Source organism: Vigna angularis, chromosome 5 (assembly GCF_016808095.1).
Source record: "Vigna angularis cultivar LongXiaoDou No.4 chromosome 5, ASM1680809v1, whole genome shotgun sequence".
NCBI lineage: Eukaryota > Viridiplantae > Streptophyta > Magnoliopsida > Fabales > Fabaceae > Vigna > Vigna angularis.
In genome coordinates this window covers 10,054,344-10,081,367 of record NC_068974.1, presented here as the reverse complement: position 1 = coordinate 10,081,367, position 27,024 = coordinate 10,054,344, and the positions used below count along the sequence as shown (strand labels likewise).

Genomic DNA, 27,024 nt, shown 5'->3' with positions numbered 1-27,024 from the left:
TTATGCACTTGTGATGCCTTCTACTTCCTCTTACAAATACACTTCCAAAATACTTCATACCATCCACAAGGTTAGTCCTCAACACTATGTCCAAAACCGACACATAGACTAGGACCTCCTGCCCCTCTCACCACATAATTCATCCTTCTCTACTTGAGACTGGATGATTATTAGAGTATCAGGATAACCTCCAACTATAGGACCCTCAACATCAACATATACATAAATACCATATCATTACTGAATCTCTCCGCGAGACTGATACCATACTCATATTCCTCAACTCACATTATACGCTTACAAAATCTTCCCATAATACTCATATCATGTTCAGATGCATAAATTCAAATCCAATATAATAAAATCCAATTGTCGCAAAAATCATACAAAATGAATATATCACAATAAATTAACAATACTAAAATATCACCATAAATGGTCACCGGAGAAGAATCAAATGTTTGACGAATCAAATTCACCATAAACGCCAGTACATATGACTAGTCACAACTTACTAGATTTGACCATGGCTGCTCTATGATCAAGGATGTACCAACTCCGGTTTTTAAGATTTCTCTATCCTACCATCACAATTATAATTCATAATTCCATATCTACCACAATAACATGAATTCATCAGAAATTTTCATTCCAACAAGATATATTGCACAACAATTTAACAGTACATAATCTGTTCAACAATATTTAAGTTAAAAACTTGTCGAGTAGACTTATAGGAAAGAGAGGTGCGTCACAATGGACAACTTAAGTACCAAGTCTTTCCTTAGCCAAAGTGTTCCTCAACTAGTTTTAACAAATTTCTTATTTACAGATTCAAAACAACAGCATATAATATTAGCACAGAAATTCACTATAGATAGATATACAATAAGCACCTATGTTTTTCATTAATAGTATTCACACAGAATTTCAAGACATGAATAGTGTGAAACCCTAAATAATTAGAAGTAATAATTCCCTGTCACATCCAATTAATACACACCATAATCCATGCTTATCTCATTAAAAATCCACTCCCAACTCTGATTTTCACCTCTCTGCTGTGCACGGAAAACTGGGCCAAAATCATTTCTCTGGAAACATTAAAAACGCACCAATCTTTACATGCAAGCACGCCACGTGTTGCGGAAGAAGTTTCCAAATCAGAGTTTGGGTGCAGGTGTCGGCTTGAGACACGTTCGTTTAAACGAGCGTGAGATTTACAAAACCAGATTTTTCTGAAAAACTCTCTCACCTGCATCACTCATCTTCTTCCTCACGAAACACACCCATTCATCTTCTCCAACTTCTCTCCAAGAACCTTCATCTTCTCTCTACTATTACTCATTCCTCTCTACTCCGATCAATATTCAGAGACCGTAGGAACGTCCACGGACCAGTGAGCATCATTTTGATCCGAACCCCTTTTGATTCTGTGAACGGTAAGTTTCCAATCCATACCCTAGTTCTGGATATTCTTGCGAACCCAGATTTTGTTGCATGCAAGGGTAGCAGTTGATATTTTCTACCTTTCTTTGGTTAGATTTAGTGGAAGAAACTTAAGTGGCTGTTGAGTATAGAAGAGCTGTAGTTGAACGTGTGGAAGTCATATTATTAGGGCGTACACTGCAATCCGGGTAAGGGAAGCTTATATGTTTAATTTATACTTGTATGAATTATATGAAGGCATGATATGGGTTGTCTGTATGTTATATACGTATATATGTGTTATTCTGGATCTGCATGTGCGAACCCTGTTGTGCTGTTTGAATATGTCTTCTGTTGGTTGAAATGCATGTTGAATTTGATTCGTATGAAAGGTGTATGGCTATTGTATAGTTGGAATGATTAAAATGATGAGATCTGTATGATGCTGATGTTTAAGGTGAATTAAATCTGGAAATGAAAGTTATAAAGTTTATAAATTTGAAATCTGGAAAATTCTGTTAAGGTTGAAAAATCTGAAATTCATATCATTCCCTATGATAAATGACGCTCGTCACTGTACGGTCTTAGACCGTTCGGTTTTCCTTAAAATAACTTAGAAGGGAATCCTTTCATTTGGAAAGAACTCCGCTCGAGAACGAGCGTCCCCAATTTGGTGTCTGAGCGTTCGGTTCAGCTCAGTTATATAAATATTTGAAACTTTATAAATACGTAACGCTCGGTCTTTAACCGAAGCGTTCGTCCTTAATAGCGTTCGGCCTCATGTCGAACGTTCGTCCTTAATAGCGTTCGGCCTCATGTCGAACGTTCGTCCTTAATAGCGTTCGGCCTCATGTCGAACGTTCGTCCTTAATAGCGTTCGACCCTATGTCGAACGTTCGTCATAAATGGCGCTCGGTCTTATAACGAGCGTTCGTTCTAAATCGCGTAAGGTCTCAGACCAAGCGTTCGTACTAATTGAATAATCATTTGATAAAATAGCGTTCGTTCCAAAGTATTAAATATTCATTTTTCATCACGTCCGTTCAATTCCTGGTATTAAAATTTTCATATGCAATTCTCTTCAAAGATAATTCTAAGTGTTTTTGACCCTCCGTTGTGCATTACATCTGGACCAAGTTTTTATCATAATTATTTTCTAAGTACCAGTACACTTCAAGTCGAGTCAGTTCATTTAACTGGCCAAACAGAAATTACGTTCGTTATATATATTTTTCCTGAGTATCCAGTAACTTCATTTGGACGTTCGTCCTAATTCTTTGGTGGACTGAGCGTTCGTCATTTTTGACTTTTAAATCTAATTATGTAAAAGAGGTTGGAATATGATAAATTATGGTGTGAACCCTATGAGAACTGAATTTGTGATGCTGGATTTTGGACGAGCGTTCCAGGGAGGAACGTCTCATATATGTTGAATATTGAATTGGTAAAGTATGACTGTGGTTAGCTAATGCTGGCTTGGTCCATCCTGATATTCCGTGATACTCATCTTCACGTAGAAGGGGGTAGTCATGTGTGGGAATGGCAGGAGGTTCTATTCCTTAGGGGTACTTTGGATAGAGCTAACCTCGAGTGGCAGCTGTTGAGGGTATCCCAGTTACTACATCACTCGGGTGCAAGGACGCCTGTAGCTACACGGTTCATACAGTCCGGACGGTCGTCTAATATACATATAAATTACTATGTTACATTATGTTAAATTGTATGTTGTGCGTGTGCATCAAAATGTTGATTGTGTATGTTGAACGTATGAATTAAATATTATAAGCTTACCCTTTCGTTTTCCTTGTGTTGTCAATTGTCCATGTACGTTCGTCCTGTCTTGCAATGATCATCCGTTGTGGATGTGAGCAGATGGTGGTGCATCTCTTGAAGATATGCTAGAAGAAGAAAATTTGGAAGACGCAAATCTGGTGGAAGTTGAAGTAAAGGCCGAGCCTTAGAGCGCTCGTTAGTTTTCTTTTATTAGTCTTTCAGAATTGTAGGAACGTTCGGTTAAATATTTTGTAAAACCGTTCGTTATTAGCGTTCGCTGCTTTTGACTTGTTTATTGAAACGCTGCAATTCAAGCCGTTCGGCTTTTGAACTCTGTTAGTTGTAAAGACTGTTTACTGTTTACTGTTAATTGTAATTAATTCTAATTTATGGTAATTACTGTATTTTGGGATGTTACATTAGTGGTATCAAAGCAGTTTTGTTCTTTTAAAGGACACTGTAGGGTTATGAGTGCACTGTGTTTTTACTATGTGCTTATTATGTGTTTAATGAGTTATTATTATTCTAACTCTTGGACATAATTAACGCTCGTTTTTCTCTGTGTCCAGAGAACAATGGCGCCTAGACTTCCTCCTCCTCCGCAGCCTAACGAGCCTGATGCGTCCAACAACGCTAGGTTGTTGGAGACGGTAATAGACCGCTTGCAGCAACAAAACACGACACTCATGGAACAAAATGCCACTCTAATGCAGCAGAATCAGAGTGCCATGCAGAGTTTGGAAGCTTCACGTGCCAACTCTGAAGCTACTCAAAGACAATTGATGGAGATCTTAGTAGCAACTAGGCATAATTCAGGGGCGTCTTCTTCCAACGCTGCCCTACCTACTGCTGAATGGAGCTTGGAGAGTTTCCTCCAACACCATCCGGCTAAGTTCAGTGGTAAGGGCCTTCCTGACGAGGCAGACCAGTGGCTAAGAGACATAGAGAAGATCTTCAACGCCAAAAGGTGTCCATATGAAAACAGGTTGGCGTACGCAGAGTATTTATTGACTGGAGAAGCGAGCCACTGGTGGGCGAGTGCGAGAGCTATTTTGATGGACGCTCAAACTCCTATCACTTGGGAAGTGTTTGGGAGTAAGTTTTATGAAGAATATTTTCCGGATAGCGTCCGGTTTGCAAAAGAGGTGGAATTTCTTCAATTGGTTCAGGGCGGGATGTCCATTTCTGAATATACGAACAAGTTCAAACACTTGGTTCGTTTCAACACAATGGCTACCAATGAAGAGTGGCAGTGCCGGAAGTTTGAAAACGGACTGCGGAGTGACTTGAAGGTACTAATCTCCAGCTTATGTATAAGGACGTTTCCTGCCATGGTTGAAAGGGCCAAGGTTTTAGAGAAGAACATGGTAGAAGCGGAAAGGCACAAGAAGCAACAGCAAGTGAGTAGAGGACCTATAGTTTCCAGGGGCAATGTTACTCCAAGAAGAGCCCCGTACGCTCGTCAAATTCAGCCATCTAACACGAGCGGTTCTCAAACTTTAGTTCCTTCTGGACGAGCTGGACAGTATGGGAATGTTACGTGTTTCCAGTGTGGAGGACCACACTACCGTTCGTCCTGTCCTCAACTGGTGGGAGTGAAGCACTGTAACCGTTGTGGGCGAAACGGACACTTGGAAAATGAGTGTAACATGGGTGGACGGGCAGTGATGAGGCCACCAAACGCTGGCAGGAATCAGCCTAGAGGAGGACGAGCCCAAGCAGCTGGACGCGTGTATGCTATTACTGGTGCAGAAGCAGCTAGCTCAGGTACACTCATCATCAGTACATGTTTAGTATATGGTAGATCTTGTTGCGTACTGTTTGATTCGGGAGCAACACATTCCTTCATCTCGAAGGCGTGCGTTGGCAAACTGGGATTAAATTTGAGTGAAATGCAGTTTGATCTGGTGGTGTCAACCCCAGCGGCTGGAGAGATCAGGACGTCCACTATGTGCGTCCGGTGTCCTATAGAAGTGGAAGGCCGTAAGTACAAAGTCAATCTCATCTGCTTACCTCTTCAAGGTTTGGAGGTGATTTTGGGAATGGATTGGTTGGCTACCAATCATATCCTCATAGATTGTGGTAAGAAGGAATTGGTGTTTCCGGATGATGAAGAAGAGGAGTTAACAGTAACGCTTGGTCAGTTAAAGGAGGATATAATGGAAGGTGCGAGCTGCTTCTTAATAATGACGCATGAAGACCAAGATCTTGGAAGATTAAGGCACGAACGAACGTCCGTTATTGGCAGTAAAGAGCGAACGTCCATTGTGGAGGAGTTTTCGGACGTTTTTCCAGATGAAATACCAGGGTTGCCTCCTGCTCGAGAAGTTGAATTCACCATTGATTTGGTGACAACGGCAGCCCCTATATCTGTTCAACCATACCGTATGGCGCCTGCAGAGTTGGTTGAACTCAAGAAGCAGATTGAAGAACTCATGGATAAACAATTCATCAGGCCGAGCGTATCACCATGGGGAGCGCCTGTACTCTTGGTGAAGAAGAAGGATGGCAGCTCTCGTTTGTGCATAGATTACAGACAATTGAATAAGTTGACCATCAAAAACAAGTACCCCTTGCCAAGAATAGACGACCTGCTGGATCAATTGCATGGGGCCACCGTGTTCTCGAAAATTGACTTGCGGTCTGGATATCATCAGATTAGAGTGAAGGAGGATGACATCCAGAAGACTGCTTTTAGGTCTCGTTATGGACACTACGAATACGTAGTGATGCCGTTCGGTGTGACGAACGCACCAGCCATTTTTATGGATTACATGAACCGGATATTCAGACCTTATTTAGACAAGTTTGTGGTCGTTTTCATAGATGATATTCTCATCTACTCCAAGACCAATGCCGAGCATGAAGAACACTTGAGAGCAGTACTAACCGTGTTGAGGGAGAAAGAGTTGTATGCAAAGCTGTCCAAGTGTGAATTTTGGATGAAGGAGGTACAGTTTTTGGGCCATGTGGTCTCGGCTGAAGGTATTTCAGTGGATCCATCTAAGGTGAAAGCAGTGTTGGATTGGAAGAGCCCGCGTTCGGTCACGGAAGTGAGGAGTTTTGTTGGACTGGCGGGCTACTACAGACGCTTCATAGAGGGGTTTGCCAAGATAGTGGCTCCGCTTACCCAATTGACTAGAAATGATCAGTCGTTCGCTTGGACTGATCTGTGTGAGGAGCGTTTCCAGGAGTTAAAGGTGAAACTGACGAGCGCTCCAGTTTTGATTATTCCAGACACGTCCAAGCCCTTTGAAGTCTACTGTGACGCGTCCCATCAAGGGTTGGGCTGTGTGCTTATGCAAGAGAGACGAGCGGTAGCGTACGCGTCTCGTCAATTGAAAATTCATGAGAGAAATTACCCCACGCACGACCTGGAATTGGCAGCGGTCGTTTTCGCATTGAAGATTTGGAGGCATTATCTATACGGATCAACATTCCAAGTCTTCAGTGATCACAAGAGCCTCAAGTATCTATTTGATCAAAAGGAGCTGAACATGAGGTAGAGACGTTGGTTGGAATTTTTGAAGGACTATGAATTTGAGTTGCTGTATCACCCTGGAAAGGCCAATGTAGTGGCGGACGCTCTTAGCAGAAAGGTGATGGCCAAATTTGTAAGCACCAAAATATGATGTCACAAACTTGTTTCACAATCGGCAAGTATGACCGAATCGTTCAAGTAATAAACTTGGTAAGACCAAGTATCGTTCTTCCCAAAGGACTCACGGCCTAGTTTAGTTGTGTGGTTTGTTGATTAGCTAAGACTTACAAACGAAATAATTGGATTATATTATGCAAGACGAAAACTAAACATGTATGCATGAATTGATCAATGGCAAAGACTAAAGATAAACACTTTCAATGGATTATATGAATGAATATGTTGTTGGGGGTCAATTTCATCTCATCCACTCTCATACATTTTAGGAATTCAACATTCAAATCATCATTGTTAATGCCACTCTCTAAAGTACCATTCTAGATGGCTTCTCCCTAATCAAATAGTTCATACAATTCCTAGCATTCCTAATGATTAGTTCATGAGCGCAAGAGCTTAACGACAACCAATATAATATTGTCAGTATAATATTGGGAGAAATTCCCCGGATCTAGACTTCCCCGTACGTGTCCGTATCGACAAAACCAATAATCATGCAATAGAATGAGTTAAACAATGCACGCATTGAGCAAAGAGGAAAAACCCTAACTAATGATGAAAGAAAGCATAAGTCTTAGATTAAGATGCAAGCATAAATTCCATATATGAGAGCTTCAAGAGATTACATTGATTCCCCAACAAACATACAAGGTTTAGTTCACCATATTCATGGTGAACCTAGATGAATTACAATGAAAGTATGAAAGAATAAACCCTAAAAAGGTGAAGAGGTAGCCTGAGCATCCAAGATCCTCCTTCAAAGGGGTGGAAGAGAGAGTGTTTGCCTACGTTCTGCCAAAGATGTCTAACCCTAGGACGTGTAAGTCCTTATATACTATTCTAGAGTTACAAAAGATTACAAAAGCCCAAGCCCAAAAAGTGCCGCTCAGCGGTAAATACCGCTCAGCGGTGACCTCGCTTCACTTTTCTTCCCCTCAGCGGCCAGTTTGCCCCTCAGCGGACCTCCCGTGACCTCCTGAGTGCCGCTCAGCGGTAAAATGCCGCTGAGCGGTGCCTTCGACTTCTCTTTTTGCACTCTTTGCTTCCTTTTATGATTCCACTTCTCTCCTTCTTCACTTCTTTCACTAAACTCACCTCAAAACTTGCACAAAAACACTCAAATCAAGCATAAACCTGTCCAGCTCTCTTATTTCTGAAAATATAGATAAAAGCATTGATTTCAAGCTAGTTTCTAAGTCTAAAGGTTGCTTTTAATATCAATTTTAAGCATGAAAATAATAGTTTTTCAACTGTTATCAGAAGGCAGTTCATATCTCGTTAATGATGGTGAAAGAGTTGAGTTTAGTGGAAAGTTTTAGAGATTTAAGGTTGCAGTTTGAATTGAAGCCAAGTAGTATCAAGTGCTGTAACCTTAAGATATCCAGCAACATCTTTGACCGGATCAGAATGAAGCAACGTGAGGATGAAGAGCTGGTGAAGATTCTAAGCACGCTCGGTTCAGATCAAGCCAAAGAATTCAATACAGGGACGGACGACCTATTACGATACATGGATAGGACGTGCGTTCCTAATGATGGCGAGCTGAAGCGGATCATATTGGAGGAAGCGCATCATAGTCGTCTTAGCATACACCCCGGTATGACTAAGATGTACCAAGATCTTAGACGCTCGTTCTGGTGGTCTGGAATGAAGAGTGATGTCGCTCGTTTTGTGGCATCCTGCTTGACGTGTCAACGTGCTAAGGCCGAACACCAACGACCAGGTGGATTGCTTCAGCAACTGGAGATTCCTGAATGAAAGTGGGACAGCATCTCCATGGACTTCGTGACTCATCTACCACGAACGGTTAGGAATCATGATTCAATTTGGGTGATCGTGGATAGATTGACTAAAAGCGCCCACTTTTTGGCCGTGAACCTGAAGATGTCCATGACAAATTTGGCCAAGTTATATATCAAGGAGATCGTTCGTCTTCATGGAGTGCCTTCAAGCATCATTTCTAACCGAGACACGAGATTCACATCTCGGTTTTGGCAATCATTACAGGGCGAGTTGGGGAGCAAGCTGCAGATGATTTCAGCCTATCACCCTCAAACGGACGGTCAGTCCGAACGTACCATCCAGACGCTAGAAGATTTCCTGAGGACGTGCGTCCTAGACCACTTAGGCGCATGGGATGAGGTCTTGCCACTGGTGGAGTTCACGTATAACAACAGTTTTCAAGCTAGCATTGGAATGGCGCCGTTTGAAGCTCTTTATGGGAGAAAATGTCGAACGCCACTTTGCTGGTTCCAGGAAGGAGAGAGCGTGCTAACTGGACCTGAGCTCATCCAGCAAACAACTGACAAAGTGAAGTTGATCCAAGAGAGGTTGAAGACGTCCCTAAGCAGACAGAAATCCTATGCGGATAGAAGAAGAAGACCATTGGAGTTTGTTGCGGGAGACCACGTGTTTTTGAGGCTAAATCCGATCACTGGAGTAGGCAGAGTCGTTCGTCCAAAGAAGCTGTCTCCCAAGTTCATAGGGCCGTACCAGATTTTGAAGAAGATTGGACCAGTAGCCTATGAACTTGCGTTGCCTCCTCAGTTATCAAATCTTCATCCGGTATTCCACGTCTCCCAACTCCGGAAGTACATAGCCAATCCTTCTCATGTTTTGGAGTTGGAGAACATCCAATTGCGCCCAGACCGAACGCTGGAGTTGCAACCAGTTCGTATTGAAGACGTTCGCACTAAGCTACACAAAGGGAAGGACGTTTGCTTAGTGAAGGTAGTGTGGGACGCTAAGACTGGTGACTCAACGTGGGAGGTAGAGAGTGCAATGAGGGACTTGTATCCACACTTATTCACGGGTAAGTTCTAAATTTTCGAGGACGAAAATTTTTGTAGTTAGGGAGAATGTGAAACCCTAAATAATTAGCAGTAATAATTCCCTGTCACATCCAATTAATACACACCATAATCCATGCTTATCTCATTAAAAATCCACTCCCAACTCTGATTTTCACCTCTCTGCTGTGCACGGAAAACTGGGCCAAAATCATTTCTCTAGAAACATTAAAAATGCACCAATCTTTACATGCAAGCACGCCACGTGTTGCGGAAGAAGTTTCCAAATCAGAGTTTGGGTGCAGGTGTCGGCTTGAGACACGTTCGTTTAAACGAGCGTGAGATTTACAAAACCAGATTTTTCTGAAAAACTCTCTCACCTGCATCACTCATCTTCTTCCTCACGAAACACACCCATTCATCTTCTCCAACTTCTCTCCAAGAACCTTCATCTTCTCTCTACTATTACTCATTCCTCTCTACTCCGATCAATTTTCAGAGACCGTAGGAACGTCCACGGACCAGTGAGCATCATTTTGATCCGAACCCCTTTTGATTCTGTGAACGGTAAGTTTCCAATCCATACCCTAGTTCTGGATATTCTTGCGAACCCAGATTTTGTTGCATGCAAGGGTAGCAGTTGATATTTTCTACCTTTCTTTGGTTAGATTTAGTGGAAGAAACTTAAGTGGCTGTTGAGTATAGAAGAGCTGTAGTTGAACGTGTGGAAGTCATATTATTAGGGCGTACACTGCAATCCGGGTAAGTGAAGCTTATATGTTTAATTTATACTTGTATGAATTATATGAAGGCATGATATGGGTTGTCTGTATGTTATATACGTATATATGTGCTATTCTGGATCTGCATGTGCGAACCCTGTTGTGCTGTTTGAATATGTCTTCTGTTGGTTGAAATGCATGTTGAATTTGATTCGTATGAAAGGTGTATGGCTATTGTATAGTTGGAATGATTAAAATGATGAGATCTGTATGATGCTGATGTTTAAGGTGAATTAAATCTGGAAATGAAAGTTATAAAGTTTATAAATTTGAAATCTGGAAAATTCTGTTAAGGTTGAAAAATCTGAAATTCATATCATTCCCTATGATAAATGACGCTCGTCACTGTACGGTCTTAGACCGTTCGGTTTTCCTTAAAATAACTTAGAAGGGAATCCTTTCATTTGGAAAGAACTCCGCTCGAGAACGAGCGTCCCCAATTTGGTGTCTGAGCGTTCGGTTCAGCTCAGTTATATAAATATTTGAAACTTTATAAATACGTAACGCTTGGTCTTTAACCGAAGCGTTCGTCCTTAATAGCGTTCGGCCTCATGTCGAACGTTCGTCCTTAATAGCGTTCGGCCTCATGTCGAACGTTCGTCCTTAATAGCGTTCGGCCTCATGTCGAACGTTCGTCCTTAATAGCGTTCGACCCTATGTCGAACGTTCGTCATAAATGGCGCTCGGTCTTATAACGAGCGTTCGTTCTAAATCGCGTAAGGTCTCAGACCAAGCGTTCGTACTAATTGAATAATCATTTGATAAAATAGCGTTCGTTCCAAAGTATTAAATATTCATTTTTCATCACGTCCGTTCAATTCCTGGTATTAAAATTTTCATATGCAATTCTCTTCAAAGATAATTCTAAGTGTTTTTGACCCTCCGTTGTGCATTACATCTGGACCAAGTTTTTATCATAATTATTTTCTAAGTACCAGTACACTTCAAGTCGAGTCAGTTCATTTAACTGGCCAAACAGAAATTACGTTCGTTATATATATTTTTCCTGAGTATCCAGTAACTTCATTTGGACGTTCGTCCTAATTCTTTGGTGGACTGAGCGTTCGTCATTTTTGACTTTTAAATCTAATTATGTAAAAGAGGTTGGAATATGATAAATTATGGTGTGAACCCTATGAGAACTGAATTTGTGATGCTGGATTTTGGACGAGCGTTCCAGGGAGGAACGTCTCATATATGTTGAATATTGAATTGGTAAAGTATGACTGTGGTTAGCTAATGCTGGCTTGGTCCATCCTGATATTCCGTGATACTCATCTTCACGTAGAAGGGGGTAGTCATGTGTGGGAATGGCAGGAGGTTCTATTCCTTAGGGGTACTTTGGATAGAGCTAACCTCGAGTGGCAGCTGTTGAGGGTATCCCAGTTACTACATCACTCGGGTGCAAGGACGCCTGTAGCTACACGGTTCATACAGTCCGGACGGTCGTCTAATATACATATAAATTACTATGTTACATTATGTTAAATTGTATGTTGTGCGTGTGCATCAAAATGTTGATTGTGTATGTTGAACGTATGAATTAAATATTATAAGCTTACCCTTTCGTTTTCCTTGTGTTGTCAATTGTCCATTTACGTTCGTCCTGTCTTGCAATGATCATCCGTTGTGGATGTGAGCAGATGGTGGTGCATCTCTTGAAGATATGCTAGAAGAAGAAAATTTGGAAGACGCAAATCTGGTGGAAGTTGAAGTAAAGGCCGAGCCTTAGAGCGCTCGTTAGTTTTCTTTTATTAGTCTTTCAGAATTGTAGGAACGTTCGGTTAAATATTTTGTAAAACCGTTCGTTATTAGCGTTCGCTGTTTTTGACTTGTTTATTGAAACGATACAATTCAAGCCGTTCGGCTTTTGAACTCTGTTAGTTGTAAAGACTGTTTACTGTTTACTGTTAATTGTAATTAATTCTAATTTATGGTAATTACTGTATTTTGGGATGTTACAAATAGTAATAAAACAATACTAAATCATAATATAAAAGCTTAGAAAGGTTAGCTCCCCTACCTCTATTCCAGACTTAATCTCTTGCTCAGAATTTTTTTCCCCAAAAACCCTCTAGAACCTTTACTCTTCTTGCAACTAAAAATTTCTTCCTAACTCTTTCTTTCTCTATTTCTCAAGCTTTCTCACTTGATTCTTCCTCTCTTTGTGCAGAATAGCCTCCCCTCTCATGGCTATTTATAGTCCAAAAATTTTACTATTCACCAATTTTTTAATATTATTTTATTATATTAATATTTTAATCACCACTTGACATATTGGATTCCTCAATAATGCCTTAAAATCTGAGTGCTTTATCCACTATCAATATTTTAAATTTTTTTTTTTAGAAAAAGGTAGAAGAGAGTTTGAACCCATGTTCTTGAAATCACCAAAATTTTCTACCAATTAAGCTACCAAAATTTCTTATTTAACTTTCAACATTTTATTTTTTACATAAAATTATTATATTTTCCATTCACAAAGAAATCTAGTAATAAAATTGTTACTATTAAGGTAAATATTTTTCATGGGTCTTACAAGCAACCTATACATCCTTTCTTTGTCTTATTTCTTACATTAACTTAATTACAAGAGTTAACTTTGAAACCCAATTTAGTTCACAACAATCAAAAGAATGGACAATATGTTTGGTGATATGAATAGTCAAATCAATTCGTTTAAGTTATCCTTCAACTGTATAGTCCCATACCTATACAGTCTCCAGATCCCTCTTATTCCGGTGTATGTTCGATTCGTCCATGTACCCCTTCCACTCGAAGCTGCCAGGAGCTGCTCCTTGTCTGTGCCCCCTACATCATGCCTCTTGCACCGGCGTCACTCCCCGTCCTTGTCAGTGCCCGGATGTCACATGATCCTTATTAATAAGGACATAATAATTACCATCAATTTGGAAATAATCATATTTTATTTTAAATTATTTTTTATTAGCGATAATCTCTTTGTATCATGACCGATCCATTTCATGTTTGCTGGGAGACAAATAGCTCACTCTAGTGGAAAGTATTGATTGTCCGATCTATCTCTAACCCGACTGTGTACAAGATTTTTGGTGTGAGACAAGATCAATTAGGTCAAAGTCAGTAATTATATTTATAATTTTTTTGTGTGAATACTTGATTAGTAACAATATAATTACGATTAATTTAAAAATAATCACATTTTATTTTAATTGATTTAGTATTAGGGATAATCCCTTTATATCAATCCATTTCATGTTTGCTTGGAGACAAATAACTTACTTTAGTGGAAAGTATTGATTGTCCTGTCTATCTCTAACCCGGCGTTGTACAAGAACATTAATTTTAACAAAATTTAAAATTTTATTTCGAAAATGTAGACAGAGATTTAACAATATTATCATGTGTACACATATGGTTTATCTTGGACAATAATAAAATATTTTATGTTATATTTTTTATCATGTTTTAAGAATAACTTTAAACATAATATATAAATATTTTGCTTATAAAATCAATATATAATATATAGAGATTTAAAATCTTAAAAGCACATCAAGGTTGAAGACTTTTTAAAAGCTATTTTTCCTAAATAAAAAAAATAAAGTGGAAACCTTTGTTGTAGAATTTTATTTTGACATGAAATAGAGAGGAGATGATGTGAGAATAAGGAGATGAAACGTAGAACATGAGAGAAAAAAGAAAAAAAAATGGAGTAAAGAAAAAGATAGAAAAGAAAAAAACAAATAGGTTGTTATATATAAAAGAGAAAATAAGATATGAGAAGTGGGAATGAAAACATGAGAGATAGTGAAAGAGAGTTATTTTGTTGGATATAAGAAGATGAGAATTTTGAAGGAGTTAACAGATGAAGCGACAAACGCATATTCGTCCAACGCATTTTCCTGTGGCTGACTTGGCGGGATGTTCCTTCATGCATGCTTGAGAACACCAACTGAGTGAGCAGCTCCTCCTAAGAGGAGGATCTGTGAGAGCTTGATCGCATATATTTGCTGCCACTCTCAATGGACCTTCTTTTTCAAACCCAATGCATGCAACAACCACCACAACCATCACCACCAAACTCATGCTCTTCATCTTTATTTTCTCTCTCTCTCTCTCTCTCTAATGCTTTCATCATCTCAACCTATGCATAACATATTTATATAACACTCTTTGCACGTTACAATTAATATATAAATCAATTCTTTCTTTAATATTTATGTACTAAGACCCGAGATAAATTGATAACTTCTCTATAATAACAATAATATCTTTTCTTAATAAATCTATATTAATAATAATTGTAAATTTTATTTCATAAATGTTGACAATATTTACGTTATATTTTTTTCACTTCACAGTCTCTATTTGTAACATCCCAAATATCTCACACTAGATAATTCATAATTTATATATATTAACATTATATTTACGGTAACATCCTGTAATCTTACCCTTTAAAAATTTATTGTTGATATATGTCTATACATGTTGTAAAAAAAATCCTACCTTGAGTTCTTCTACTTTATTCTTCTATCTTTCCCTTCCTTGACACTGAGTCAGACGATATTCCTTCATCTGCTCCCGTATAACGAATTATACGATCATCGCACATACCCAAACACAAACAAGTAGGGGTGAGCTAGACATAAAAGCATGTTTACAACCTCACACGACATGCAAAAATAATCACTCAAACATGGCAAAATCACATCACAGGACTTGTTACTTTATAAACCAACTCGACTTGTTACTTTATAAACCAACTCGACTTGTTACTTTATAAACCGACTCGTCCGGACTTAGAATGATAGTAGAGCTATGGCAGGTCTTGCACTCGTGGTGGCTTATGAAACTTGGGCTTCCCCACCCTACCACACTCACGAGGTTAGTCTGTTATCACTCACCTTGGATCATACTGGAAGCACCCAAGACTAGGACCTCCTACTACTCCTCACCACATGGTTCAATCCTCTCTACATGAGAAGAAAGACCATTGGAGTTTCAGGATGACCCCCAAGACTGAGCTCCTACTTTCATTATAAACACTACCAGGGCACCACCATGTATCCTCTCCTTGAGGATCATGGAATTACGTCCATGAACCATATTGTCACTTTGAAACTTAACCCAAGACATGAATAACCAGATACCATCATATTATCACAGTGAATCCAACATATCTCATACATTCACGTACTTCCCACATAAATCACATCATACTATGCATTCGAAACATTCCACTCTTCAAAATACAACTACACATACAATTTAAGAATATAATTATTCAAGATTTTACTCAATTCAAATAAATTTACTATTTCGTAAAAACATTACTCTTCACTCATATCATTAATTAAATATCTGAACCCATCAAACTAATTAACAACATGTTTAGATCATGTGGTAAAATTTTTAGTCCAATCCAACGGTTAATAAGGTAGAACTCATAATTTTTGTATAAATGGTCCAAAAACAGAAATTAAGCAATATTGAGATCCTTGAGAAGATACGAAATTAATATCTCTCAATCTGTAACTCCAATTTCATATCTGAACGGGCAAAGTAATTCACTATGTGTTAGAAACTACATATTAAAATTTCAGGTTGATCTAACGGTTAACTAGATAGATATTGAGGTTTTACCGAGGTAACTCAGGGACAAAATTTTAAGTGGTTTTTGGTTATACTCAAAATGCGGAACGAATTCCTCTAAGCACAGACATCTAATTACAAATCTGAATGGTCATGATGACTTAATGTCTTATGAACTACATACTAAAGTTTGGACTCAATCTAATGGTAAATGAAATATATCTGAAGTTTTTACCATGATAACTTAAGAACAGAATTATAGTGTTCATCAGATTTTTCAAAACTTCAAAATTACTTTCTCAAAACATAGACTTTCAATTACAAATCCGATCGGTCAAAGTGTAGTAATATGTCCTTAGAATCATATATCCAATTTTCAGGTTGATCTAACGGTCAAATAGGTCAGAATCTATATTTTACCGAGGGAATTCAGTAACCAAATTATAGGGGTAATTAATTTACTCAAACATGCAGGATTTATTTCTCCAAGTAGAGACTTCTAATTGATGATCCGAACGGTCAAAGTGAAGAAATAAGTCTTAAGATTCATATATTAAAGTTTTAGCTAAATCCAATGGTAAAAACAATTAAAAGGAAGGTTTTACCACAGTAATTCAAAAATAAGAAAATTATAATCATGAAAACTAAATTTATACAAATGAATAGATAACTGTCATTACCAAAATTGTAACATATTCATAACTCATGTTCATGACCATAACATGTATAAAAATCATATATAAGAAGGATTAGCTCCCCTACCTCTATTCCAGACTACTCTTGCTTCGAATTCGTTTTTCTTGAAAATCCTCCAGAGCCTCTACTCTTTGTTGCAACTAAAAATTTCTTCCTAACTCTTTCTTCTCTATTTCTCAAGGTTTCTCACTTGATTCTTACTCTCTTTGTGCAAAATATCCTCCCCCTCATGGCTATTTATAGTCCAAAAATTTTACTATTCATCATTTTTTTAATATTATTTATTATTTTAATTTCACCACTTACATAATGGATTCACCACTTACATAATGGAATCATAATGGGTAAGGGGGAATGTAAGACCTTGGAAAATGAACACCGTAACCCACCTGTCAAATCAAAATTAATACACTAAAACCCTGCTCAGACCATTTAAAACGCACTCCCAAACTCTGCACACTGACGCCAGGTGTCAAGAATGGAACGTTCGAAAATCAGTAGTGGAAGACAGGTGTCCGTATGAGAGTGCGCGATCGTTTTGCCTGGAAAAGAAAAATGACTTTTCTGAAACACTTCTTCCCACTCTCTGCATGCACCCTTCTTCCTCCTGAAACCTGACTTTTCATTTTCTCATCCTTCTCTCTAGAAAGCTTCCATCTTCTCTCTACTGTAACTCACTACTCTTTTCTCCGATCAACATTCAGAAACCGTAGGATCGTTCCCTGAGTCGTGAGCTTCAATTTGGACCGAACAGTTCCAGATTCTGAAACTGGTAAGTTTCTTTTCCCTAACCGTTCGTTCTTGGGTTACATGCAAAACCAAGTTCTGGTTGCATGCATGGGTTATAAGTCTAAGTTGTTTCTGATTTCTATGTGGTTAGACTAAGTTGAAAGAGTTGAGTGATCCTGAGGATAGAAGTTGTAGTTGGGCGAATCAAGAATACACGTTAGGACGTTTACACTCACGAAATCCAGGTAAGGGAAGCTTATTAGATTTAATTCCTATTTGGTGTTGGTGTGAACGATCGCTGTTTGATTGAACGAATATGGTGTATGTTGGTTGACCTGTATGATAATGTTTGATATTTATGAATGTGAAAAATGAATTATCAGTCTGAAGTATGAATGAATAATGTGAATTCTAAAGTATGTAAATTGATATTTGATATGAATTTATAAAGTATGAACTATATGTTAAATCTGGAGATTTGATAATATTGACTATGATAAGAAATACCCCTTATGATTGTGTACGTACGTTACTGAACGGTCTTTGACCGTTCGGTTTTCCAGTGAAAAATGATTTGGTAAGGGATTCTTTCATTCGGAAAGAATCCTAGTTGAGGATGAACGCCCTCTTTTATTAGTGCTACGTTTGAGCGTTCGGCCGAACGTAGATGCCCGAGTGTTATGTAAGGAGTTGAGAAACTTATAATTATACCTTTGGGACACTTAGTCATTTCTAAATTCTATCTTCACCATCTCGTATTACCTTAAATTCTATTATGAGTACAAGTCTACGATGGGTCTCGACCCAAAGCGTTCGTTATGAGTGGCGCTCGGTCTTATACCGAAACGCTCGTCTTAGTAGTAAACTACCAAACTGGTGGAAATAGCGTTCGTCCAAATTTCAGTAAATTCGTGTACCGCGTTCGGTCATTGACTGGCAGTCGGCTTTTATAATTAAATTATTATCGGTATGGTCATCTAAACGTCTTGAGGGTCTTTATCTATTTTGGATTCGGCCTAGAGCTTTCCTACTTAAATTATTCTTTGAGTCATGATTTGACCTTACTAGAGTCAGTTCATTCAACTGATTCGAGTAGAAAATGACGTTCGGTAAATCTGATGTGTCGGTTTTATTCGGTTCTGAAACGAGAATCTCTCGATCTAGTTTTTCACGTTCGTCCTCGTTATGAAGAGGGCTGAACGCTCGTTATTTTATGTAACTGTAATGAAAGACGAAAATGAGGTTAAAGTGAGGAATGATAATGAACGAACAGTATATGAGATGAAATAATGATTGTGGATTGTTGAACGAGCGTTCTAGGGAAGAACGACTCATGTATGGATGAATATGAATATGGAATTTTGTAAAGTATGACTGTGGGCATGCTAATGCTGGCTGTTCATCCTGATGTTCCATGAGTACTCGTCCTCACGTAGAGGAGGGTAGGTCATGTGTGGAAACGGCAGGAGGTCCTAGTCCTTAGGGGTACTTTGGACAGGGCTAACCTCGGGTGGCAGCTGATGTGATTATTCCAGTTACTACATCACCCAGGTGCAAGGAACGCCTGTAGCTACACAGATTCATACAGTCCGGGCGGTCCGTCTAGTGATAGTTTTTGGATGATTATTCATGTTGAAATATTTTGGTGTGTTTGCAATGTTAAATTTTTATGTTGATGTATGAATTAAATTACATAAGCTTACCCTTCGTTTTTCCTTGTGTTGTCTCTCGTCCTTGTACGTCCGGCTTGTCTTTGCAATGATCATCCGTGTGGATGTGAGCAGATGGAAGTGCGCTACTTGAAGAGGCGCTGGAAGAAGAAAATTTGGAAGATGCGAATCTGGTAGACATGGAAGTCAAGGCCGAGCTCTAGAGTGTTCGTTTGTTTAGATGGTAATTAATTTAGTTTTGAGAAATGAACGTTCGGTTATTTGGTTTTGTAAAACCGTTCGTCCCTGACTCTTATTATCTCGGTAGTATTGTATTTTAGTTCTGTATTTTAAGCCGTTCGGCTTGTGAACTTTAATTTTAGTGTAAGACTGCACTATTTGATTATGTAATGTAATTAATTCTAATTTATAGTGATTACTGTATTTTGGGATGTTACACTATACAACAAAAAAATTAATTATGAATTTAAAAATAATTAATACAATTCATTAACTCCAAGACAACGTAATTATACGTGCATTTAGAGCTAAACTATAAGGACAAATCATAACCAAAACTCAGTTACAAAACATGACTAAAATCAAACCAATTCAATTTCACATGGTACACAAATGTTGAACTATTTTACATGTTAAAACCATAATATATATATATATATATATATATATGGGTTTGCTAACGCACGTACATCTGTTTTTCAGTTGGTACATTTTAGCAATGTGTACCGGATTTTAGTAGACAAAAATACCCTTATATATCATGGATTCTAAGTTTTAAGGTTAAGGGTGTTTTAATAATTTTCATTCTCAAAACTTAAAAAAAAAAACCCAAACCCTTACTCACCTCTCTCATTCCTCTCAATATTTTCTCTTTCATCTCTCTCCAACCTTTTTTCTGTCATCCCTATTGTAGTTCCAATTGAAAAAATCAGAAACATTTGTCTTTAAAGAATTTGCCTTTGTAAAGAGTTGAGTCATTAACATATTCACCTTCAGGCAAAGGTTCATTCAAGATCTCTTAAATTTCATCATCTTCACTAACCTCTCTAATTTCATCATCTGCATATGTTGAATCATCATCTCTAAAAAAACCCTCCAGGCCAATTACCAATTCTTTTGGATGTCATTATGCTTGTAAAAATTAGATAAAATTATATACGACAAAAATTATAAAATGAAAACTCATTATAAAGTCATTTTTTTGTAAGAAATTGTTTAACAATGAGTGTTTCTGATTTTTTCCAGGCCAATTACCAATTCCTTTGATGTCATTATCCTTGTGAAAATTAGATAAAATTAGATAAGACAAAAATTATAAAATAAAAACTCATTATAAAATCATTTTTTGTAAGAAATTGTTTAACAATGAGTATTTCTGATTTTTTTTCCAAGTCAATTACCAATTCCTTTATGCTTGTGAAAATTGGATAAAATTAGATAAGACAAAAATTATAAGATGAAAACTCATTATAAAATCATTTTTTTGTAAGATTGTTTAACGACAAGTGTTTTTGATTTTTTCAATTGGGGCTACACTAGGGATGACAGAGAAAAGATTGGAGTCAAAAAGATGAAAGAGAAAGGGTTGAGAAGAATGAGAGAGATGAGTAAGGGTTTCGGAGTTTCTTTTTTTTTTTTAGTTTTGAGAATGAAAATTATTAAAATACCCTTAACCTTAAAACTTAGAATCCATGATATATAAGGATATTTTTGTCTACTAAAACCCGGTACACATTGCTAAAACGTACCAACTAAAAAACAGGCGTATGCTCGTTAGCAAACCCCATATATATATATATATATATATATATATATATATATATATATATATATATATATATATATATATATATATATATATAATTCTATTTAGTTTTATTTGATTATTTAAACACAAAATTAAAATTGGTCTTTATCTCTCAAATAATATTTATTTTTAAACTGATAAAATGAATTAATATAATTCTTTTAATCTAAATCTATTTATTTTTAAAATTTGAGAACAAAATATATAAAATGAATTAATATAATTCTCTTAATTTAAATTCATTTATTTTTAAAATTTGATAACAATATATAAAAAAGGTTTAAAATACAAAAGAATTCCAATTTTACTTTACAACATGAACTAAAAACATTTTTAAATCCTTTCTTGGTCTTATTTCAGACATTAACTTAATTACTAGATTTAAATTTGAAACCTAATTTAGTTCCAACAATTAAATGAATAAAAAATATGAAAAATAATTAATAGAAATTTAAAATATTCATAAATATTTTAAAAGTAATTTGAAAAAAGTTTATTTATTATTGTTTTCGCATAAGTTAGATAAGGTTAACTTTTTTTTATTTTTATTTTCCTTTTATTTCAAATTTATTAAATGAAGAACATTAAAAATAAGTATATATTTTGAAGTAAAGGAGATTGGACACTTAATGTCGCTGCCAAGATTCGTCAACACGAACAAAATTGCATCATAAGTCAAAATTAATCGATGCAAACGAAATTTAATCGGTGCAAACTAAAGTTAGTCGGTGAAAAATAAATTAATTGGAAGAAAATCAATCAAATATATACCTTGCACCAGAAATGACAAATGCGAACGAAACCAAAACCAAAACCAACGCAAAAGAAAGTGAGACTTGCGTTATGAGTTTTTGGGGTTTAAAAGAGCATTTGACGTCAGTCACCTCCACCACTAACGTCTAATTGCTAAAAGAAATTTATTTTGGCGCTACTTTTGGGATATTTTCGTAACTTATTGACATCCGGATAAGAGGATTTGAAGTTTAATGTTTGATTTTGTAACTTATTGCAAAGGATTTTTTTAATGTTTGATTTTGTAACTTTTGACAAAGGATCTGGGATAACCAATGTCTATAATGGTGTTTTATTTACAAAACTGTCATTGATAAATTTTGTACGTTGTATTTTCTTTGGTTAAATGTTAAACGTGTGACGTTAAACGCTATTTATGGATTTGGTCAATTGATTAAGTTTTAGTCCAACCACATCAAAAAGTAAAAAAAATTATATTTAGTTATATTTAATAGTAAGTAATATAATTCATTAACTATAAAACAAAGTTAATTATGAATTTAAAAATAATTAATACAATTCATTAATTCCAAGATAATGTAATTATACGTGACATAAAATATAAGGATAAATCAAAACCAAACTCAATTACAAAAAACATGTATTGAAGACTAAAATCAAACCAATTAAATTTCACATGGTACACAATGTAGAACTATTTTACATGTTAAAAACATAAAAAGAATATATATTTAATTTTTTTTTATTTTATTCAAGGATTTTTTAAACGCAAAATTAAAATTCGTTTTTGTCGTTCAAACTTTAACATATTTTTATTTTCAAACTTATAAAATGAATTAATATAATTGTTTTAATCTAAATTCATTTATTTTAAATGTAAGAACAAAATATATAAATTAAATTAATATAGTTCTCTTAATCTAAATTCATTCCTTTTTAAAATTTGATAAGAAATTATATAAAAAAAAGTTTAAAATACAACATAATTCCAATTTTACATTACAACATGAACTAAAAACATTTTAAAATCCTTTCTTGGTCTTATTTCTTACATTAACTTAATTACAAGTGGAAACCCAATTTAGTTCCAAGAATTAAAAAAATAAAGTGGAAAGCTTTGTTGTAGAATATAATTTTGACATGAAATAGAGAGGAGATGATGAGAGAATAAGGACATATAAAAGAAAAAAGAAAAAAGAAAAAGAGAGGAAAGAATGAAAATAAGAGAGGAATGAAAATATGAGACATAGTGAACGAGAGTTATTTTATTTGAGTGAACATTGAACATAAGAAGATAAGAATGAAGAAGGAGTTAAAGCGCAGATGTAGCTACATATGCAGGTTGGTCCATCGCATTTTCCACTTGTTAACTGCCCTGGATGTTGCTGGATGCATGCGGGAATACATATCAACATAATCTTTTATTTTCAGCATGTGTTTCACTCCATTCATGGAGGGATGAGCTTCTAGGGCTATTCTACTGTAATTTCATTATGGTTTCTGAAATTAAGTTGAATTTATGCAATTATTTCTTTTGATTATTGATTTAAGTTGCTCTCTTTCTATGTCTTTCATCTCTCAATCATATTAAAAGCAATGATTTTTGCATCGTAGCGTGTTTGAATCTACATGCATATTAATCATATGAGTTCAAGAGTTTCTAGGTTTGGTTGAGAATCTACTTTGATTAAATTTAGGGACTTTGATAAGATTAAACAGGTTTTTGCTATCAATTGAGAATGTACTTTGCATATATCTTTTTCAAAATGTGTTGTGATGCGTTTGGGAAAGAAAAGTTTTAAAAATCTTCTAAGTGTTAAAGCTTAATCGATTACATGGTTTATGTATTCAATTACGTTCGTTATGATTTGAAAACTTACTTATGCTTGTCATAACTACTATAACGGTCATATTTTTAAATATGGTTGACCAAGCATTTAATGAGAATCGATTTCATTAATTGTATATTCAATTAGGAGCTCAATTGGTTGTAATTTTTTTACATGTGTTTAATGTAACTGATTACATTAATATGTAAACCAATTTGATTTTCGTGAGAACTGATATAAACTATATATTGACGCATTGTTTGATTTTTTGTAGAACAATTGAGAATTACACTTTCATATCTTATTGATTTTCATCTGAGAAGTTTTAGAGATTGATCAAAGGCTCCTAGAATCAAGAACGAGAAGTGGTTTACAGATCTTGAAGCATTCTTGAGAAGCAAACATGACTGGACTGAAAAGGTTGATCGGTTCTGCACAACTGACGGTGCATTCTGTTTGATCAGGAGAAGAAGACTTGTAATCTTTGTTTTGTTGTTCCTTGTACGTGTGGCCTTAGGAAGAAGAGTGGTGTACTCTTGACTTTGAGAGGGGATATCTCAAAGGGGTTGCTGCGACAAGAACGAGGTATGTTTGTGTTGGAAGATTTTGTTGTTCTATATTTGATTGAGAGTTTGTGCGGTGTTTACATTTGAGAATTGGTCTGTAAAGCCTTGGCTGTAATACTCTGATCATTATAGTGAATTACTCTCCGATTTAAGGTTGATTGGGAGGGTGACTGGATGCAGGCTTTAAGGCCGAACTAGTATAAAAACTAAATTTGATTTTCTTCTCCCTATCTCTTTACATTTGTGCATACATTATGTAATTGTTTTACATGCATACTGTCTTCATACCACACCATTGCTTACGACACAAGAAAGTTTTAAAGAACCATACCATTTGTGAAAAAGGTTTGAAAAGTGCTATTTTTTATAAAACACCAATTCACCCTCCTCTTGGCATTGAGAAACAAAGTTGATCAATTCTAATACTAGTGACGAACTCTTTAATACGGATCGATCAATTTTTTCATTTCAGTAAGTTAAGTTTCAACATTTTTCCTTAGTCTTTTCTTGTATATATTGTATGTTGTATGTGGACCTTGCTTAGCTTGCATGTATATTTTAAGTCATCATATTGAGTCTTGGTTGATAAGTGGTTTTAATGGTGTACCCTTATCATAATTTTGTGTTCGTAAGAGCAATTAAAAATTTTATTTGTGATGTGATAAACTTTTTTTTATGATAAATGAGTATTTTTGTTGTTTTATTGAATAATATTGTGTGGTTAAAGTCCTAAATTGAGTATTCAACTCTTTCTGTATGATTCTATTTTAGTATTTGAGATTAGGGCACTATAATGTGTTTACTTTGAGTTGTTGATGCAAATATGATATTGGCTTAATAGCCTCTTTTGTCCCCAATTGTGCTCGGTTTTGTCAATTTGGTCCTTGGTTTTAAAAACGTGTCTATTTGGTCCTAACTTAGTAAATTTTGTGTTAACGTTATCCCTTCCATTAAAAAACACTAACGGTGTTAATGAACTGATGATATGGCAGTATAAATTGGTAACATGTCAATGAGAGGTTGAGGTGGATTTTACAGATTGGATTTTAATGTATAAATTTGACTATTACGTCATCACCATCTTCAGAAATCCTAACTTCAATCAAGCACCAAACCTTACCTGTCGAACCATCCACAATCGCCATCGTCAACAGTTATGGCGCTGCTAACATCATGTGCTGCCACCACCATGAAACATCTTGATTAGACCACCACCAGTGCTACAAAGCCGCCGCAAGGCACCATTCATCACGAGCTCACGGAAGCTGCCACGACCACCATCTCGCACCTCCATCAAACCCGCGAGCTCAACCACCAATTTTCACCATCACCAAACCTGCATACTAGAAATCACCACACCAAGCAAAACCCTAAATCGCCATGTCGCCGCTGCCGTAGAGCGAGCCTCTCCCTACAGGATCACGAACCCAAGTGTGACCTCATCACCGCCACTGCCTCGTGCCATCACCATCGCTACCGCGCTACAAAGCCCACTTCAGGCCGTCGTCGCCGTAAACATCACGCCACTCAATGCGAGAACCTACAACCACCACACCTCCATCACCTTCTCCAAGGCCAAACCTTCAAACCACAAAATCAGAAAAAAAGCTTCATCCTATGATATCTGAGTTCGCATCTTCCCACCTCCATCCACTTGAATTCACCACCTACAAAAATGAAAAGACCTCAAATTCGTCAAACACCATCACATTACCGGTAGCCACCATAGATGGGGAGGCCGAAACCCAATTCTCGCGAGTTAACGACACAGAAGCACTCTTCCCCAATCTGAAACCCTAATTTTTGGGTGGGGAAGGGCTGCCATATGGTAAGCCTTCATTTATGTTCTGCGCGAAGTGGGAGTTCAAAAATTGAGAATTTTTCTGGGTTTTTCCGGGTCTTAATTGTGAGGAAGAAGATGATGTTGTTGTTGGTGATTTGGGTTGCGCGAGATTGATGATGGAGGGTAGGTTCGAACCTGGTTGTGCGATTTCTGACACGGTGGTGACGACGCGACACGGTGGTGACAATGCAACATGGTTCATGGTGGTGGATGGGTTTCACGGTGTGGGTGGTTGCAGCATTGATGGTGAAAGACGATGTGGTGGTTGCAGGTTCTTTGCGACATTGACGATGTGGGTGGTGACGACACAGTTGGATAGGGTTTGGACTTCACTGTTGCGGCGCGTCAAGGTGGTGGTGGCGGATAAGGTTTGGCTAACGGTGGAGGAATTAGGGTTTCTGTTATTTGGGGAAAGCAAACTAATGTGGCTGGAGGGAATAGGTGGCCCAAAGATTAAAAAAAATTGAAAAGAAACTGCCATATCATCAGACTATTAACTCTGTTTATTTCTTTTTAACGGAAGGGACAAAGTTGACACAAAATTTCCCAATTCAGGACCAAGTAGACACTTTTTTATAACCAAAGACCAAATTGATAAATTCGAGCACAACTAAGGACAAAGGAGGCTATTAACCCTATGATATTTTACTAAGATATTTGGTTGTTGTTTTTTTTTTGGTTAAAGTGAGTTGTAGTCAATTTGATCAATTTTGAGTAGGTTTTAGTGCAATCACATCAAAATTAAAAAAATATATTTAATTATATTTAATAATAGATAATATAATTTATTAACTATAAAACAAAATATAATTAAGAATTTAAAAATAATTAATACAATACATCAATTGCAAGACAATGTAATAACACGTGACATTAAAATATAAGATAAATCAAAACCAAAACTCAGTTACAACACATGACTAAAATCAACCCAATTCAATTTCACGTGGTATACAAATCTAGAACTATTTTACATGTTAAAAACATAAAAAAAAAATATTTAATTCTATTTTCTTTTATTTGATTATTTAAACACAAAATTAAAATTGGTTTTTATCTCTCAAATAATTTTTATTTTTAAACTTAAAAAATAAATTAATATAATTCTTTTCATCTAAATCAAT

At 36.5% G+C, this 27,024-nt stretch overlaps 1 pseudogene; it reads left to right on the top strand.

The window, feature by feature from the left end:
- Positions 1–3,776: 3,776 nt before the first annotated feature.
- On the top strand, positions 3,777–6,833 carry LOC108321749 (uncharacterized; annotated as a pseudogene).
- The last annotated feature ends 20,191 nt before the right edge of the window (positions 6,834–27,024 follow it).